Source organism: Pantherophis guttatus, chromosome 1 (assembly GCF_059756535.1).
Source record: "Pantherophis guttatus breed Tessera chromosome 1, ASM5975653v1, whole genome shotgun sequence".
Lineage (NCBI taxonomy): Eukaryota > Metazoa > Chordata > Lepidosauria > Squamata > Colubridae > Pantherophis > Pantherophis guttatus.
In genome coordinates, this window is record NC_142063.1 from 179901797 (window position 1) to 179920227 (window position 18431).

Below are 18431 nucleotides of genomic sequence, written 5' to 3' on the forward strand. Positions count from 1 at the left end.
GTCCAGAAATAATGAGCTCAGCTGGTAAATAAAATAACGCAGTGACATTCCCCTTCTTTTGCCAGTTGAGCGAATATCAGTACATCATCAAATAAGGCACATCTTCTCACGCAGATACTCGTGTTGAGCTGCTGGAAGTGGTTTGTTGAGCATATCAGCAATTTGATCATGTGTAGATACATATTGCATTTTAACAAAACCTTTTTTCACTAAATGTTTTATGTTTTGGTAACGAATGTCAATGTGTCTGGACCTAGAACCTGTAAAATGAGATTCAGAAATATAAACCACCGATTCATTGTCTTCCATCACTGTGATCGGTCGGATCGGGTGTGTCCAGATATCTGTGACTAAAGCATCAAACCAAGTTAGGGAATTACATGCATCTGAAACACAAGCATATTCAGCTTCAGTAGATGAACAAGAAACAAAATTCTGTTTACGTACTTGCCAATAAACAGGACATCCATTTAAGAACATCATATAACCTGAAGTACTTTTGCGTGATTTCTTATCACTTGCCCAATCAGAATCTGCATAACAACATAATTCTGCATAATCAGTATGTGTTGGTTCTAACAATAATTTCAAGTGTTTAGTGTATTTTAGGTATCTCAATAATTTCTTAATACATGTCCAATGAAACTGTTTTGCCTTACCTACGTGTCGTGATAAGAGATTAACACTAAGTGCAATGTCGGGTCTGGTCCAACTACTAATGTATAACAGTGACCCAATGACTGAACGATAAAGTGTTTGATCCTCGAACTCAGGACTTTCTTCTTGTGTCAAGTTGTGAAAATCTGTTTGCATGGGTGTCTTTGTTGTGTTAGCATCTTTCATGTTGCAATGATGCAAAACTTGTTCAATTTTATCTTCTTGTGAAAGACTAAACCCCTTCTGTGTTTTTTCAATCTGAACACCTAAATAAGTGCTAATGTGACCTAATGATTTCAATGTGAAGTATCTCTGCAAAGCTTTGGCAAAAATCTCACTCATTTGCTTATTTGGACCAATATAAACAATATCATCAACATAAACAAGAACTATCTCATATGCATTGTTAGATCTTTTTGTGAACACGCACTCATCAGTTTCGGACTTAATAAAGCCCATTGAATTTAGTTTGTCAGTAAGACATAAATACCACATTAAACCAGATTGTTTCAGACCATAGAGACTTTTGTTTAGGAACCAGGTATCCCCTTCTTGCTGTCGGAATCCTGGAGGACTTCTCACGTAGATCTCTTCATCTAGGTCTGCATGTAGATAAGCCGTGTCAACATCAAACTGGAAAACTTCTAAACCAAGGATAGTTGCAGTTGCTAAAGCAATTTTTACACTCTCAGTTCTGACTGTCGGTGAGTAAGTATTTGTGTAGTCCTCAGGATAACGTTGAGCGAAACCCTGAGCTACAAGTCTGGCCTTGTACAGTGACTCACCATTTGGTTTCTTTTTGATTCTATAGACCCATCGAGTGCCAATGACCTTTTTGTTTGCTGGAGGTTTTGCAGGTGTAAATACCTTAAGTTTCTTTAGACTGTCCATTTCAACCTGCATTGCATCATACCATTTGTCTTGCTCTGAATCAGGGAGCTGCTTGATTTGTGTGAAATTATCAGGTGGAAGTGTAACATTGCAAATCAAAGGCAAGGGTGCTTTTGTCAGTTGCCAAGAATATCGTTGTGGAGGGATTCCTTTTGTGACCCTCTTGGAACGTCTCGGGACAACTGTCCAGTCTTCTTCTGCTTCGTCTTCATCCTCACTTTCGTCGCTAGCATCAGCATCCGCGGCTTGCGAAGACGGAACATCGGGTTGAGAAGAATCAGTGGAATCTTGATCATCAATCTGTGTGGTATCAGCAGTATCATCTCTGGGAAAATAGACTCCAGGATCATTGGAATGAATCCTGGACCAGTCAATATCTTCTTCAAAATTAGCAGATTGGGAAATCACAATTACATGTTTAGAGTCAATAAATTTGCTCCACTTTGAGTTATCATCAATACCCATAAATCTCAGTCTTTTTGCTGCTGGACTTCCTTTTCTTCTTTGAGCTAAGGGAATGTTCACCATAGCGTATGAACCAAAAATATGAATGTTTTTAAGATCGGGCTTGTAGCCATACAACATGAAGAAAGGAGTCTGATTTGTTACACTGCTCCAAGTACGATTTACAATGTAATTTGCATACTTGATAGCTTCACCCCAGTATATCATATCAAGGTTGGCGTCTTCTAGGAGACAACGCATCATGGTTTGCAGTACCTCTCCATTGTGAGCCAATGTGTCAGGGGGTGAAGTCTGATGAATAATTCTATTCTTATGCATCCAGTCCTGGAAACGCTGAGACATGAACTCGGCACCACGATCACTCTGGATTCTGGCGATGCGAACTTGGTGTTGGGTAGAAACAAGGGTTGCAAAGTCTTTAAAGATCTGAAAAGTCTCTGATTTTTCTTTCATAGGATATACATATCCATATCTAGAGTAATTATCAACAATTGTTAGAAAATATTTTCTACCACCAAATGATGGCGGGAATGGACCAACTATGTCAATGTGAACCAAATCAAAAATGCGTGTTGACAGGCGTGTAGCGCGTTTGGGAATGGCTGCTGCTTTGGATTTGGCCTTTTTGCATACAGCACAATCCAAAAACACCTTACACCCCTTTAGATCCAAACCTTTTGCGAACTCCGGCATCTTCCTAAGAACACGGAAACTGGCATGCCCCAATCTTCTATGCCATTTGTGGATACACCTGGAATGCAAAGGTTTACCTGTTAGTGAATTCTCAACATTAACATTTTTATGCGGAACCTCAGGCTTGCTCTGAGCAACCTGTTTACCAGTTCTATTTTTGTTGGCTTTAGGAGCCTTAGGAATAGCAACAGGATCTCTCTCTGGAGCATCTCTCTCTGGGCCTGTGCTCTGCCTTTTTGGAGTTTGCATACTTGCCTGTGTCTGTGGTTTAGGCTTTGGCTTTAAGTAATAAACACCACCAATTAATATGGTTTCAGCAACAATATCTCCATCTTTAACTATGTAACTTGCTTTTTCAAGGTGGTGAACTTGGAACTTTAACATTCTAGACAAGTGACACTGACTAAGCAAATTACTGGTTGCTGTTGGTATGTAATAAACATCAGGAATGAATGCATCGAGCTCTTCAACATAAACAGTTCCTTTTCCTTTGACCTGGCAAGAATGATTTGAAAAAGAATAAAGTTCACGTAGTTCTGGTTCAGGCTCGTGCATCTCTGTGAAAAGTTCCTTTCTGTAGGTAACATGCAATGCTGCACCACTGTCCAAAGTCCACAGGAGTCGTCTGTCGTACTCTGGTTGAGGTTGTGGATCATTGGTTAAAGCCAATGTGGCGAGTGGAGTTTGTGGATCACGCCGGGGACCACGACGACCTTGTCTACCGCCTCTGCCTCTGCCTCTGGAATCTGTTCCTCTGGGCAGGTATGTGACAGGAGCTGGAACTCGTTGGGGACAATCCCGGGTGGCATGTCCCACACGATCACAGGTGTTGCATCTTGGCATCCTTGGAGCGTAGGTCCTTCCTCGGAAGGGGGCACTAGCTGGAGCTCTTGATGCGGGTGGTCCTCTCAAGTGTGGTGTGGCCAACATGAATGCCTCTTCTTCAATTAAAAGTCTACAGACATTGTCCACTGTGCGTTGAGCAATAGGGACTTGGTTAATTTTTGTAACAGCATCTTTCCATTCATAATTCAAAGAGTTAATAATGATGCTGATCATTTGAATATCTTCAATGTTATGGCCTCTTTCTCTCAATTCTGTTCTCAGACCTTTCAGTTTGGTCAAATGTCCTCCAATTTGTTCACCAGGTTTCAATCTCGAACCGTGGAGTTCAGACATGAGTAAACATGAAGATTCAATTGAGATAGGCCTGTAGCAATTTTCCAATTCAGCCCAAATTTGTCGGGCTGTTGTATTTGGTGGAAAAGTGACCTGCAGTTCAGTATCCATGGACATCAATAATGTTGTGCGAGCCCTTATCTCTAAATCTCTTATTGCATAAGTCCAAGGTTGAGCAGGAGGATCAAAAACCATAAAATGAGTGCCTTCTCTAAGAAGCAATAGTGTAATCTCACTGACCCAGGCTTTGTAATTATGTCCTGACATTTTTAGTTTTGACTCACCAGTTAGTGGAGAGACAGAAAATGCCTGGTGAGGAGCCTGTACTTGGTATGCTGGCTGTGCTGGCAGAGGTATTTGCTGTGCCTGTTGTGGACCTAAAAAAGGTCTTGGTTGTGCCATTGGAGGTGGGCCAGGAGGTGGCCCTATTTGCACTTGTGGCTGGGGCACATATGCAGGCATTTGTAGCTGCTGTGGCTGATGCACTGGAATCTGCTGTATTCCAGTTGCCATTTGTGCTTGATCTGCAATATTGGCATGACCTGCTGGAGATGCAATCATTTGCCTTTGCTTTGTTCCATCTAAAAGGACACCAACACCACCAGGGGGTGTTGGAGTTTGAGCCCGTGGAGACACTTGTGGCGTTTCAGCTTGAATCTCTGAGTGAGTTAGAGACAGGTTTGCCAGGGTCTGCTGTAGTAATTTAAAATGTTCATCTAAGCTCCTTTCTCTTTCAGCTTCCTGTAGTAAATTACTTTCGCCAGCAGATGGTGCTGCACCTTCGGGCAGCTCAGTTTCAAGAAATGATTGCGTGGCAGGTTTATATGTAACTTGATCAGGGAGACTTTCATGTGACGTATGCAGTGCCCTCTGTCTTAATTGGCCTGACACAGAATCCACCAGGGGGAGTGTCTTTGGCTCTGAGCAAGAAGACAAGATGGCCTCTTTTGAAAATCTTAAGTCACGGGATTCTTCCTTATCATGCTCAAGCATAAACAAATCTCTCTTAAATCGAGACAGTTCATTTTCATAATATTTTACATGCTCACGATAGGATTTGATGGCCATCTCACGCTGGGTGAGCTCAGGGCTTTAAGAAGAATAATGAATTACTTCTCTCTCTGCGTGGGGGTGAAAAAACTTTGCCGTTTGTGGAAACTTTCTTGGCCTGGCACCAAGCACATCGTAATCTGTGGGCTCTGGTAGAATAGATTCATAGCATGCAAATTGAGAAGAAAAAGCTACCGACCTCAGTCGCAGTTCATTATCTTCAAAAGCAGCTGTTCTGATATCTGTCCTTTGATGTGTTTCCGAAAGCATTTTCAGATCTTCTTCACCCATGGCACCTTCTTGTTCCAATTGCGTAGCCGTAGCAAGAGGCTGGAATCTTGAGGGCGTTACTATCTCCTGTTCTTCTTCCAAAGAGGATAAAGCTCTATGCTTCATTTTTCCTTTTTTCTTCTTCTGTTTCGGCATCTTAGCAAAATAATTAGCGTACCTCAGTAGCTAAAAACTAATTGCCTATGCGCTCTTATCAGAAGTAACAAAAACAAGGAAAAAGCCATAAATCAAACCATCCTCTGCTACCAGAATGTCAGGGCATTTATTAATCCCATGTTTGGCTCTGGGACTAATTACCCTGGTTTAAAGGAGGAGATGAATCGAGGCTTATTCCAAGTTGCACTATTCTGATAAAGAAAACGCGAAGGAAGGTTTCTAATAAAACTCATTTATTTGTTATAAAGAAAATAAAACACCTCACTAACTAAGAAAAGTTAATTGTTACATTTTTGAAGGTAATTCTTGCCGGCTATTTTTCAGCCGGACCTTGCTGGAAAGAGAACAAAGGAAGAGAGTGAGAAGCAAGTGAAGGAATGTGGGTGGATACGGAAACACGTAGCTTACTGATAAGAAGTTGGCAAAGCTACGGAGAGTCTGACAGTCCAGAAATAATGAGCTCAGCTGGTAAATAAAATAACGCAGTGACAGGGTCCAAGATTTTTTGATTTTTGGGAAGTTTGTAAATATTTGGTGGAAAGGTAAACCATGTCACCCATTTTATAAGCATGTGCCGGGCACCTCTTTTTGTCGGCTTGGGCTTTATGTGCTCGATGTGCTTCATCTAGAGCTTTTCGAGTTACTGCCCAAGTGCCTCATAACTGTTCGATCCAATCAATCAAAGAGGGGTTCTGTGGGTTATTTTGAGGTAGCTCTGGGATTGGCACAAACTCTTGGCCCGAAGCCACCTTGAACAGAGTGAAGCCTGTGCTGCTATGTATGGAGTTATTATATGCAACCTCCGCAAATGGCAACAAGTCCACCCAGTTATCTTGCTGATAGTTTATATAACATCTCAGGTACTGTTCTAACACGGAATTGGTTCTCTCACAGGCCCCATTTGTCTGGGGATGGTGGGTGGAGCTTAATCCTTGGGCGGAGCCTATCAACATCAGGAACTCTTTCCAAAATTTGGAAGTAAATTGTACACCCCTGTCCGAGATTATACGTTTCGGAGCACCATGTAACCTATACACATGTTGAATAAATATTTTTGCAAGAGTTTTAGCTGAAGGGATCTTAGGACATGGGATGAATTGCACTTGTTTGGAAAACAAATCAGTTACTGCCCATATGACTGTGCACCCCCCACTATCCGGCAGATCTACAATAAAATCCATGGATATCTCTTCCCATGGGGCATTCGGCCTTGCTACACTCTGAAGTAGGCCAGGTGCCTTCCTCGGAGGCCTCTTAGCTGAGGCACACACTGGGCAGCTGGCTACATATGCCTCTATGTCCTTTTTGAATGCGGGCCACCAGAATTGTCTTTTCACAAGATGTAGGGTTTTGATGAATCCAAAGTGTCCTGCCACCTTGGTGTCATGAGCGTACTGCAACACTGTTGCTCTCAAACTGGCAGGAACATACAATTTTGCTCCCACCCAAGCTAGTCCATCACGAAGTGTACATTCATTTGAGTGGGTTTCAAACCACTCGTCAGTTTTCAGAGCTTCTTGTAGTTTCTGAAGCAAATCGCCTGATAGGGCTGGATCGCCTCTCGCCTGTGCTCTGGTAGTCACTGGTGCCGCCAGTTGGGTCGAAGGGATGATTGGGTGAACCACTTCCTCCTTAGTACTGTTGTATTGAGGCAGTCTGGAAAGTGCATCCGCCATGAAGTTCTTCCCACCAGGAAGGTAGCGTAGAGTGAAATCAAAGCGGTTGAAGTGCTGAGCCCAGCAGACTTGTTTTGGTGACAGCTTACGCGGTGTTTTCAAAGCCTCCAAGTTTTTATGGTCAGTCCACACTTCAAAAGGGTGCTTAGCTCCTTCAAGAAATTGTCTCCACGTTAACAGTGCCCAGCGTACTGCAAAAGCTTCCTTTTCTCATACGGCCCATCTCCTTTCAGTCTCCAACAATTTACGGGAGGTATAGGCGCAGGGCTGTAATTTTCCTTCTGCATTCTTTTGCAGAAGTACTGCTCCTACTGCTATGTCGCTAGCGTCAGCCTGTACAACAAAAGGCTCTTCCATGTCCGGATGTTTTAGGACTGGTTCAGCAGCAAACAACCGTTTCAGCTTTTCGAATGCTGCCTGACAGTCCATAGTCCATTCAAGGGCCTGGGAGGGCTTCGGTTTTACTTCGCCTTTTGTTTTCAGAAGATTTGTTATCGATAGTGCGATTTAAGCGAACGAGGGGATGAACTGTCTATAGAAGTTAGCAAATCCCAGGAAGCTCTGTAGTTGTTTGCGGGTGCGTGGCGCGGCCCATTCCAATACAGCCCGGACTTTTCCAGGATCCATCTCTATTCCCTCATGTGATTTGCAGTATCCAAGATAGTCAATTTTGCTTTGGTGGAATTTGCACTTGGAGAGCTTGGCATACAGTTCAGCAGCCCTGAGTTTTTTCAGGACAGTCCGCACCAATTTCACATGGTCCATGTTCTCAGAGTAGATAAGAATGTCATCCAAGTAGACTAGCACCCCCTTATACTCATGCAGCACTTCGTTGATCAAGTGCATGAACACGGCAGGGGCTCCTTGTAGTCCAAAAGGGAGCACTCGAAACTAGAAACATCCCAGTGGACAGTTAAATGCCGTTTTCCATTCATCCCCTTCCTTGATTCGCACTCTGTAGTATGCCTCTTGTAAATCGAGTTTGGTGAAGATTTTCCCCTTGCCTAGGTGGGCTAGCATGTCCTTCATTAGCAGCAGGGGGTAGACATTTTCTACGCAAATGGCGTTCAGATTCCTATAGTCAACTATCAAACGAAAGGAGCCATCTTTCTTTTCCCAGAACAGTACCGGCAGCGCCACCCTTGGCCTGGCTGGTTGGATAAACCCTCGTTCTAGATTTTTGTCAATGAACTTTGGTAATTCCCCCAGTTCTCGAGGGGTCATGGGGTAGATTTTTGGTTTAGGGAGCTTTACCCCAGGGAGTATTTCATTGGTACAGTCTGTAGCTCTGTGGGGGGGGGCAGCATATCTGAGGCCCTTTCACTAAAAACTTCTTGGAGATCCCAATACTCCTTTGGAATCTTCTCCTTCCTCTCAATGTGGTCTATTGCCATCTCCACCACTTCGTGTTCCACTCCGTCCTCAAGGGGGGGTTCTTCCCTCTCTAGTCTTGGGTTTCTAGCGCGAATGCGCAAATCCCCCATCTTCCAGTTAACACGTGGGTTCCATCTACGGAGCCAGGGCAGTCCAAGTATGAGGGGTCGTTCCATGCTAGGGGCCACTATAAAACTGAGAGTCTCTAAGTGATTCCCCAATTGCACCTCAATGGGTTCGGTCACAAAACTGGCTGGGCCCCCGCCTGCTATCGATCCGTCTAGCTGACAGAACGCAATGGGCCTTTTTAACGTTTTTAGCCTCAGGCCCATCTTCTCCACCACTTTCGGGCTTATTATGCACCTGGTGCACCCAGAGTCTAATAGGGCTAGCATCTGCATGTGTGCCCCTGTGGACGGCACACTTATTTCTACGGGAATGAGCATGGGGCCCTCAGTGTGACTCACCATGTCATTGGAGCCTGAGTCAGAGTCCATCTCGCTGTTATCTGTGGTGGTCGGAGTTCCCAACTCACCCTGGTTTCGGGGAGCGAACTCAACGACTTTCCCTTTCAGGTTTTGCGGGCTTTTGCGGGTGCTTTGACAGCCTTCTTTGGCCCTGAGCCAGTAGGTTTTGGCACTGGCTTGGAGAAACATTCTGCGGCCCGGTGACCTTCCTTTCCACACTTGCAACACGTGAAGGGCTTCGACTTGGGTTTGAATTCCACTCTCCCTGCGACTGTGTTTGGCGCTCCTTTGCGATAGTGGGAGGATAACGGATCCCCTGCGCGGCCCCCTCAGAGTCGGCTTCGGGCCAGATCGATCTCCACGTCTTCAGCTATTACATACCAACTCTGCAGATCTTTGGGGATACCCCCCCCCCGTGATCTACAGTCTTTGTAGACGTCTTCATTTAGTCCATCCAGTAGGGCTACTTCTGACCACCCTGTCATAAAAGATGCCAGCTCGCGAAACTCTTGGGTATATTCTGCCACTGATCTCCGGCTCTGCTGGATGCCCTTCATTCGGAGTCTCGCCTTCCGCTCAGCTAGGTGGTCCTCAAACCACCTCCTAAGAGCCCCCATGAATAGGTTGTAGTTTCTCAGCAAGGGGGAGTTGTTATTGTGGAGGACCACCATCCATTCAGCTGCCACTTCCTCTAGGGCATTTGTGACGCATCTCACTCGCACCGCATCTGATAAGTAGTCCTCCCCCCAGTCCTGCATATGGTTCCACACTTGGGTCAGGAAAAGCCCCAAGGTCTTCAGATTCCCTCCATACTTGTTATGGGGGGGAATTTTTGGTCTCTGGGGTGGGGCCTGCAATACTGGGGGTCCCTGGGCTGCTGTATCCCTCGCTTGGGTACCAGAAGCCTGAGATGTTCCTTCCCCGGCTTCTCCTTCCTCTCCCCCACAAGCAGCCTCCTCTGGATCCACCCTGGGGTAGTCTCCTCCCTTCCCCACAGGGAATACATACGATTCACGGCTTTTACAGCTTTCTTCGGCATCGCGGAGGAGTTGCATAGCTTGAGCAATCATGGGGCTCTCCTTTTGCTCTTGCAACCACACTGCCTATCCCTTGCGGGATCTGGAGCTGGTTACTCCTTGGGGGGTTCTCTCCAGGTCCGGCAACCTCCCTACTCCCCTCGACCATCTGGCTTCCTCTGACTCCTCTCTCAGCTGTAATTTTTCCATCCACTCCGTGGCTTCTCTCCCCGCCTGAAGTGAAGTCATCGTAGAGCCAGAAGCACCCATCTGATATTGATCACTCTCTTGATCAGACATCTTGTGGTTTCAGCCCCCTCGGTAGTTATTCGGGATGGCTGGGAAAAAGATTCTGCTTAATGTCAGGTATGCTTCCTTCAAAGTCCAAGAAAGAATGACCCCAACTCCATTGTTTATAGAGAAAGGTACTTTTACTGAAAAATGGTGATCACAACCAAGGAAAAGCAGAATCTGAGCCAAAAGTGCAAAAATTACGGATAGAAAGCATCCCCTCCCACTGTCCAACGTAAATCATCCAATCAAAAGGTCTCCCAGGGATCAGGTGGAAGCACACGTCTGGCAGTGTCATCAATCAGGAATGCCATGGCCATTGAACCGATAGCAGCTTCAAAGATGCAACACTATAGACTTCCGGTTGGCGTCGCGGGGACACAGACAGGGAAATGGCGAGCTCCGCGGAGCTCTGCCAAAACCCTGTCTGCCAAGCTGCCGCCGACAGGTCTTCGGACCTTCCCTGTCTTGAAGGGACAGGGGAACAAGAAGGGACCCCTTGGGCAGCCGAGAGGAACGGGCAGATTCCTCGGGGCCGGAGGCTTTCCCTTCATGTCGGTGGCAGTGGAATGACAGCCATGGCGGCTGTCCCAAAACTGCAGCAACTGGGAACAAAGCTCGTGCTGGAGGAGAGGAGGAGAGGCGGAGAAGAACAGGGAGCTTGTATGCCGGGTGAGTTTAACAATTACCCAGGCGGGAGCTGCCCTCAGATGTGGATTGCAACAAGTGAGCCCCTGTTTTATTAGCAGCTAACATCTACAGGGGCTAAACGACAAAGGACCTGTTTGATAGAAAGCACTTATTATGACTGTGTGGAAATGGCTTAATTACAATTTTTTAAACTATTTTTATTTTTTTTTCCTGTGGATAAATGAGGCTAGGCTGATTTTGCGGAGTGAGACTGGATTATATCTGGGAGAGAGGAAGGAGAAGAGGGAACAACTATGTTTTAAAAGTAAAGACAAAAGACAAACGGTGATGGATAAAATGGCTGCTAGCTCTGAAGGGAAAGTATGAACCCCAGACTATTTGTTAATTGAAAAGAGAAACTATGTTGCTTGTTACTTGTACTGAATTGATACTGAGAAAAGACTTAGAGACCTTGGTTTCTGATACACAATCTGTTCACTGGAGGACTTATGGAAGATTTGAAAGAAGAAAATAAATGGAATAATGGAAACTGAACTAAATAAAAATGATTATAAGAGAAAGGTGTGGCAACAAAAGGAAGACATGATGATACCATATATGGAATAGTTCCAGAATTAACTTTGCAGAACTTATAACTTTGATGACACTGAAAGGGAAAAGAAATACATTTGGACAGATTGGAGAAAAAAAACAAACAAACAATGGAATAAATCAAGTAACAAGATAACAAAATATCACATTTTGATTCAAATGGATGTAATGGTTATTGGGTGAATGATTAATGTTAGGAGATACTTTCCTTTCTTTTCTATGCTTTCTTTTTATTTCTTAACTTTCTTTTTTCTCTTTGTTTTATTGTTTTTTCATTTGCTTTTTTTCTTCCCTCTCTATTTTCTTTCTTTTTTCTCTCTATTATAATTGTTTAATTCTTTTTTTTTGTTATTTTTAAACTCCCTTTTCCCTTTTATTGATGTCTCTATTACTTCCTTATTTTTTTATTGTAATTACTATTGTTATTATTTTCCTTGTTACTACTATCACCACCTTGTTTTAATATATATATAAATACACAAATAATTTGATTAAGAAATAAGAGCACAAATGATTTAAGAAAAATATGATCTCTGGAGGCTTTAACTTTTTCTTAAACTTTGAATTTTTCGTAGACTCAACAACTTAGAAGAAAAGGTTTTTTAAGACATTGAAAGATATTTGTTAAAATATATTTTTTATTTTAAATTAGAAATATGGGGGAGAATAAATGGTAAAACAATATGGGTAATACATTGTGAAGTAATTTGAAGCTAACAGATTGAATAAGAGAATAGGAGTGGAGGAAGGTATTATATTAGAAAACAGTTGAAACAAAGCTTGGAATTAGTTAAAAATTAAAATAAGAGTTAAGAGTGGAGAAAAGCATGGCCTGGAAAACAGTTAAAGCAACGCTTTATTGGACCAGCCAATAAACAGAGTTAGGAGTGGAGGAAAGCATACACTGGGTAACAGTTTATATGAACTGTGAACCAGTTAAAAATAAAAAGGTAGGAGTGGAGGAGACTATACCTGGGGATCAATTGAAATATAATTGTGAACCAGTTAAAAATAGGGGTAGGAGCAGAGGAAAATATGCGCTAGAAGACAGTTAAAGTAAAGCTGCGAACCAATTAATATATAGATTAGGAGTGGAGGAAAGCTCCACTGGGTAACAGCTAAAGCTAAACTGTGAACTAGCCAAAAAAATATAAAGTTAGGAGTGGAGGAGACTATACCTGGGGAACAATTGAAATATAGTTGTGAACCAGTTAAAAATAAAGGTGGGAGCGGAGGAAAGCACTGCTGGAAAACAACTATTTAAGTTGTAAACCAGTTATAAAATAAATACAGGAGGAGTAAAGGAGATAAGGTTGGTGTGTAGTTAAAATCATACTGTGAACCAGCCAAAATAATTCAAGGTCAGGAGATAAGCCTTGCTGGAAAGCAGCAGATCAAGATGTGAACCAGCTAAAAAATAAAATTAGGAGGAAGTGGAAGATACTTTACAGGAGAATAATAATATAACTGTGAACCAGTTAAATAATCAGATTGGAGTTATATAAACTACGAAGAGAAAAAGGAAATAAATTTTTGATAAGATTTGGATATCAGTTGTGATCAAGAAGAGGTGAAATATAGATTTGGTGTAATCTATATTTCATCATAGTGCTTTACAGACCTCTCTAAGCGGTTTACAGAGTCAGCATATTGCCCCCAACAATCTGGGTCCTTATTTTACTGACCTCGGAAGGATGGAAGGCTGAGTCAACCTTGAGCCTGGTGCGATTCGATCTGCCAAACTGCTGGCAGCTGGTGATAGCAGAAGTAGCCTGAAGTACTGCACTCTAACCACTCCGCCACCACGGCTCAGTGGTTAGAGTGATTATATAATATAATAAATATTACATATACTAGCATATATAACATTGCTATAGATGGAGGTTGTCATTGTAAAGCAGAAGGTACAGCCATTCACAACCTAGGAATTTAGGTTTTTTTGCATTCTTCGTATATCATGAAATTACAAGAACCCTTAATCATTCATTTTAGTATCACTATATAGAATTTGAAATTAATATAGAATTTGAAATTAAGAATAATTTTATTTAATCTGTAAATATTTGGACCTGCTAGATTCTAAAAAAGATAATGTTAGCATTCTCTGTAAGTTTCTCTAGAGGGTTATGTTACAAATCACTATTTCCTTCACATTGTATTTGTAATTTGACTGTATAAATATGTTATTTTCAGTGGTGGGATTCAAGTATTTTAACAACCGGTTCTCTGCCATAATGATTTCTTCCAACCACCAGTTTGCCAAACTGCTCAGAAAGTTAACAACCGGTTCTCCCGAAGTGGTGCGAACCGGCTGAATCCCACCACTGGTTATTTTCCTTTTCCATGAGCTTGGTAGGTTTATCTCTGAGGCATTATATGCACACACACACACAAGATTAAGTATATTTCAAAGTTAAACTTTAGTACCTATATAAAATTTGAGAAGAATCCAGCTCTAATTAAACATATTAATTTATTATACTTCTGGTAAAATCCAATCTGCCTTCTTGAACTCTGTTCATGGCCTCTTATAATGATGCCTTTTTGGTTAAATAGAAGAGGACTATTATAATGTTGATATAGAATGGGCCAGAAGCCAAGGCCTTTGCTTAATTATATGAACAGTCATACATTATGTGTCTCCAATGTGATACATAAGGAGAGAAAGGCAAGGTATGTGGGAAATTAAAAGCAGATGATGTGGCAGGGGTGGGTTCTAAATTTTTTTACTACCGGTTCTGTGGGCATGGCTTATTTTGTGGGCGTAGCTTGGATGTCTTGAAGTATATTTCAAGGAATGCTTTGTTGAAGAATTTATATAAGATGATGGGTTAAAAGAAAAATATTGTGGATGTAAAAGTTATGGACAGTGTAGATCATTTAAAATAAGTTTATGGGTCAGAAGAAGGATATTACTTAAACCTTTATACTTTGTTTTAAATTACATTAATGTTATATTAAAGAATGTTTTGTTGAAGAATAAATATAAACTTGTGGGTTATAAGGAAAATATAAGTGGTGCAAGGGTTGAGGGAAGGTTTTTACAATATTTTTTATAGATATTAAATAGTGAAGATGGTATTTGATTATACGTAGTGGATTTGTAGAGAATAAGATGAATAAGTTTATGCAAAGCTATTAAGTAAGGAATGTTTCCAGGAAGAATTAATATAAGTTTATGGGGTAAAAAGTAAAAATAAGGTTTTTACAATATACTTTATTTGAGATTGGTTAAAATATTTTGTTAATGTGTTAATATATGTAAGGGTTGGAGATGCGATGGGTTAATTGTAACTGGGCTCTGATTGTGTAATACTGGAAGAAAGAAGACTTGCTTATTATTGAAGAATGGACAAGAATGTCACTGCGTTCTTTTATTTACCAGCTGAGCTAATTATTTCTGGACTATCAGACTTTCAGTACCTTGCCAAGAATTAATCGATGCCCTGACATCTGGTAGCAGAGGATGGTTGATTTATGGCTTTTTTCCTTGTTTTGTTATTTCTGATAAGAGTGCATAGGCAATTAGTTCTTAGCTACTGAGGTAAGCTAATTATTTTGCTAAAATGCCAAAATAGAAGAAAAAAGAAAAAATGAAGCACAGAGCTTTATCCTATTTGGAAGAAGAACAGGAGATAGTAACGCCCTCAAGATTCCAGCCTCTTGCTACGGCTACGCAATTAGAACAAGAACGTGCCGTGGGTGAAGAAGATCTGAAAATGCTTTGCGAAACACATCAAAGGACAGATATCAGAACAGCTGCTTTTGAAGATAATGAACTGCGACTGAGGTCGGTAGCTTTTTCTTCTCAATTTGCATGCTATGAATCTATCCTTCCAGAGCCCACAGATTACGATGTGCTTGGTGCTAGACCAAGAAAGTTTCCACAAACGGCAAAGCTTTTTCACCCCCACGCAGAGAGAGAAGTAATTCATTATTCTTCTCAAAGCCCTGAGCTCACCCAGCGTGAGATGGCCATCAAATCCTATCGTGAGCATGTAAAATATTATGAAAATGAACTGTCTCGATTTAAAAGAGATTTGTTTATGCTGGAACAAGAAAAGGCAGAAGAAGACTTAAGATTTTAAAAAGGGGCCATCTTGTCTTCTTCCTCAGAGCCAAAGACACTCCCCCTGGTAGATTTTGTGTCAGGCCAATTAAGGCAGAGAGCACTGCATACGTCACATGACAGTCTCCCTGATCAAGTTACATGTAAACCTGCCACGCAGTCATTTCTTGTAACTGGGCTGCCCGAAGCTAAAGGTGCAGCACCATCTGCTGGCAAAAGTAATTTACTACAGGAAGCTGAAATGCCACAAGTGTTTCCACAGGCCCGAACTCAAACACCCCCTGGTGGTGTTGGTGTCTTTTTAGATGGAACACAGCCATGCTTAGTGCAGCAAAGGCAAATGACTGCATCCCCAGCAGGTCATGCCAATATTGCAGCACAAGCACAAATGCCTGCATATGTGCCCCAGCCACAAGTGCAAATAGGGCCACATCTTGGCCCACCTCCAATGGCACAACCAAGACCATTTTTAGGTCCACAACAGGCACAGCAAATACCACAGGTATTTCTGCCAGCACAGCCAGCATATCAATGCAGGCTCCTTACCAGGCATTTTCTGTCTCTCCACTAACTGGTGAGTCAAAACTAAAAATGCCAGGACACAAATACAAAGCCTGGGTCAGTGAGATTACACTATTGCTTCTTAGAGAAGGCACTCACTGCATGGTTTTAATCCTCCTGCACAACCATGGGATTTTGCAATAAGAGATTTAGAGATAAGGGCTCGCACAACATTATTGATGTCCATGGATACTGAACTGCAGGTCACTTTTCCACCAAACACAACAGCCTGACAAATTTGAGCTCAATTGGAAAATTGCTACAGGCCTGTCTCAATTGAATCTTCATGTTTACTCATGTCTGAACTCCACGGTTCGAGATTGAAACCCGGTGAACAAATTGGAGGACATTTGACCAAACTGAAAGGTCTGAGAACAGAATTGAGAGAAAGAGGCCATAACATTGAAGATATTCAAATGATCAGCATCATCATTAACTCTTTGGATTATGAATGGAAAGATGCTGCTACAAAAATTAACCAAGTCCCAATTGCTCAACGCACAGTGGACAATGTCTGTAGACTTTTAATTGAAGAAGAGGCATTCATGTTGGCCACGCCACATTTGAGAGGACCACCCGCATCAAGAGCTCCAGCTAGGCGCCCCTTCTGAGGAAGGACCTATGCTCCAAGGATGCCAAGATGCTACACCTGCAATTGTGTGGGACATGCCACCCGGGATTGTCCCCAACAAGTTCCAGCTCCTGTGACATACCAGCCCAGAGGAACAGATTCCAGAGGCAGAGGCAGAGGCGGAAGACAAGGTCGTCGTGGTCCCCGGCATGATCCACAAACTCCACTCGCCACATTGGCTTTAACCAATGATCCACAACCTCAACCAGAGTACGACAGACAACTGTGGACTTTGGACAGTGGTGCAGCATTGCATGTTACCTACAGAAAGGAACTTTTCACAGAAATGCACGAGCCTGAACCAGAGCTACGTGAACCTTATTCTTTATTCTTTTTCAAATCATCCTTGTCAGGTCAAAGGAAAAGGAACTGTTTATGTTGAAGAGCTCGATGCATTCATTCCTGATGTTTATTACATACCAACAGCAACCAGTAACTTGCTTAGTCAGAGTCACTTGTCTAGAATGTTAAAATTCCAGGTTCACCACCTTGAAAATGCAAGTTACATAGTTAAAGATGGAGATATTGTTGCTGGAACCATATTAATTGGTGGTGTTTATTACTTAAAGCCAAAGCCTAAAACCCAAACACAGGCAAGTGTACAAACTCCAAAAAGGGAAAGCACAGAGATGCTCCAGAGAGAGATCCTGTTGCTATTCCAAAGGCTCCTAAAGCCAACAAAAAGAGAGTTGGTAAACAGGTTGCTCAGAGCAAGCCTGAGGTTCCGCATAAAAATGTTAATGTTGAGAATTCACTAACAGGTAAACCTTTGCATTCCAGGTGTATCCATAAATGGCATAGAAGATTGGGGCATGCCAGTTTCCGTGTTCTTAGGAAGATGCCGGAGTTCGCAAAAGGTTTGGATCTAAAGGGGTGTAAGGTGTTTTTGGATTGTGCTGTCTGCAAAAAGGCCAAATCCAAAGCAGCAGCCATTCCCAAACATGCTACACGCCTGTCAACACGCATTTTTGATTTGGTTCACACTGACATAGTTGGTCCTTTCCCGCCATCATTTTGTGGTAGAAAATATTTTCTAACAATTGTTGATAATTACTCTAGATATGGATATGTATATCCTGTGAAAGAAAAATCAGAGACTTTTCAGATCTTTAAAGACTTTGCAGCCCTTGTTTCTACCCAACACCAAGTTCGCATCGCCAGAATCCAGAGTGATCGTGGTGCCGAGTTCATGTCTCAGCGTTTCCAGGACTGGATGCGTAAGAATGGAATTATTCATCAGACTTCGGCCCCTGACACACTGGCTCACAACGGAGGGGTACTGCAAACCATGATGCGTTGTCTCCTAGAAGATGCCAACCTTGATATGATATACTGGGGTGAAGCTATAAAATACGCAAATTACTTTGTCAACCGTACTTGGAGCAGTGTAATAAATCAGACTCCTTTCTTCATGTTGTATGGCTACAAGCCCGATCTTAAAAACATTCATATTTTTGGTTCATACGCTATGGTGAACATTCCCTTAGCTCAAAGAAGAAAAGGAAATCCAGTGGCAAAGAGACTGAGATTTATGGGTATTGATGATAACTCAAAATGGAGCAGATTTATTGACTCTAAACATGTAATTGTGATTTCCCAATCTGCTAATTTTGAAGAAGATATTGACTGGTCCAGGATTCATTCCAATGATCCTGGAGTTTATTTTCCCAGAGATGATACTGCTGATGCCACGCAGATTGATGATCAAGATTCCACTGGTTC

At 42.3% G+C, this 18431-nt stretch overlaps 1 protein-coding gene across 15 annotated transcripts in view; it reads right to left on the bottom strand.

Moving 5' to 3' along the window:
- HDAC4 (histone deacetylase 4) overlaps positions 1-18431 on the bottom strand; it is a 555425-nt gene that overhangs the window by 1137 nt on the left and 535857 nt on the right. The gene's annotated exons all lie outside the window — the stretch shown is intronic.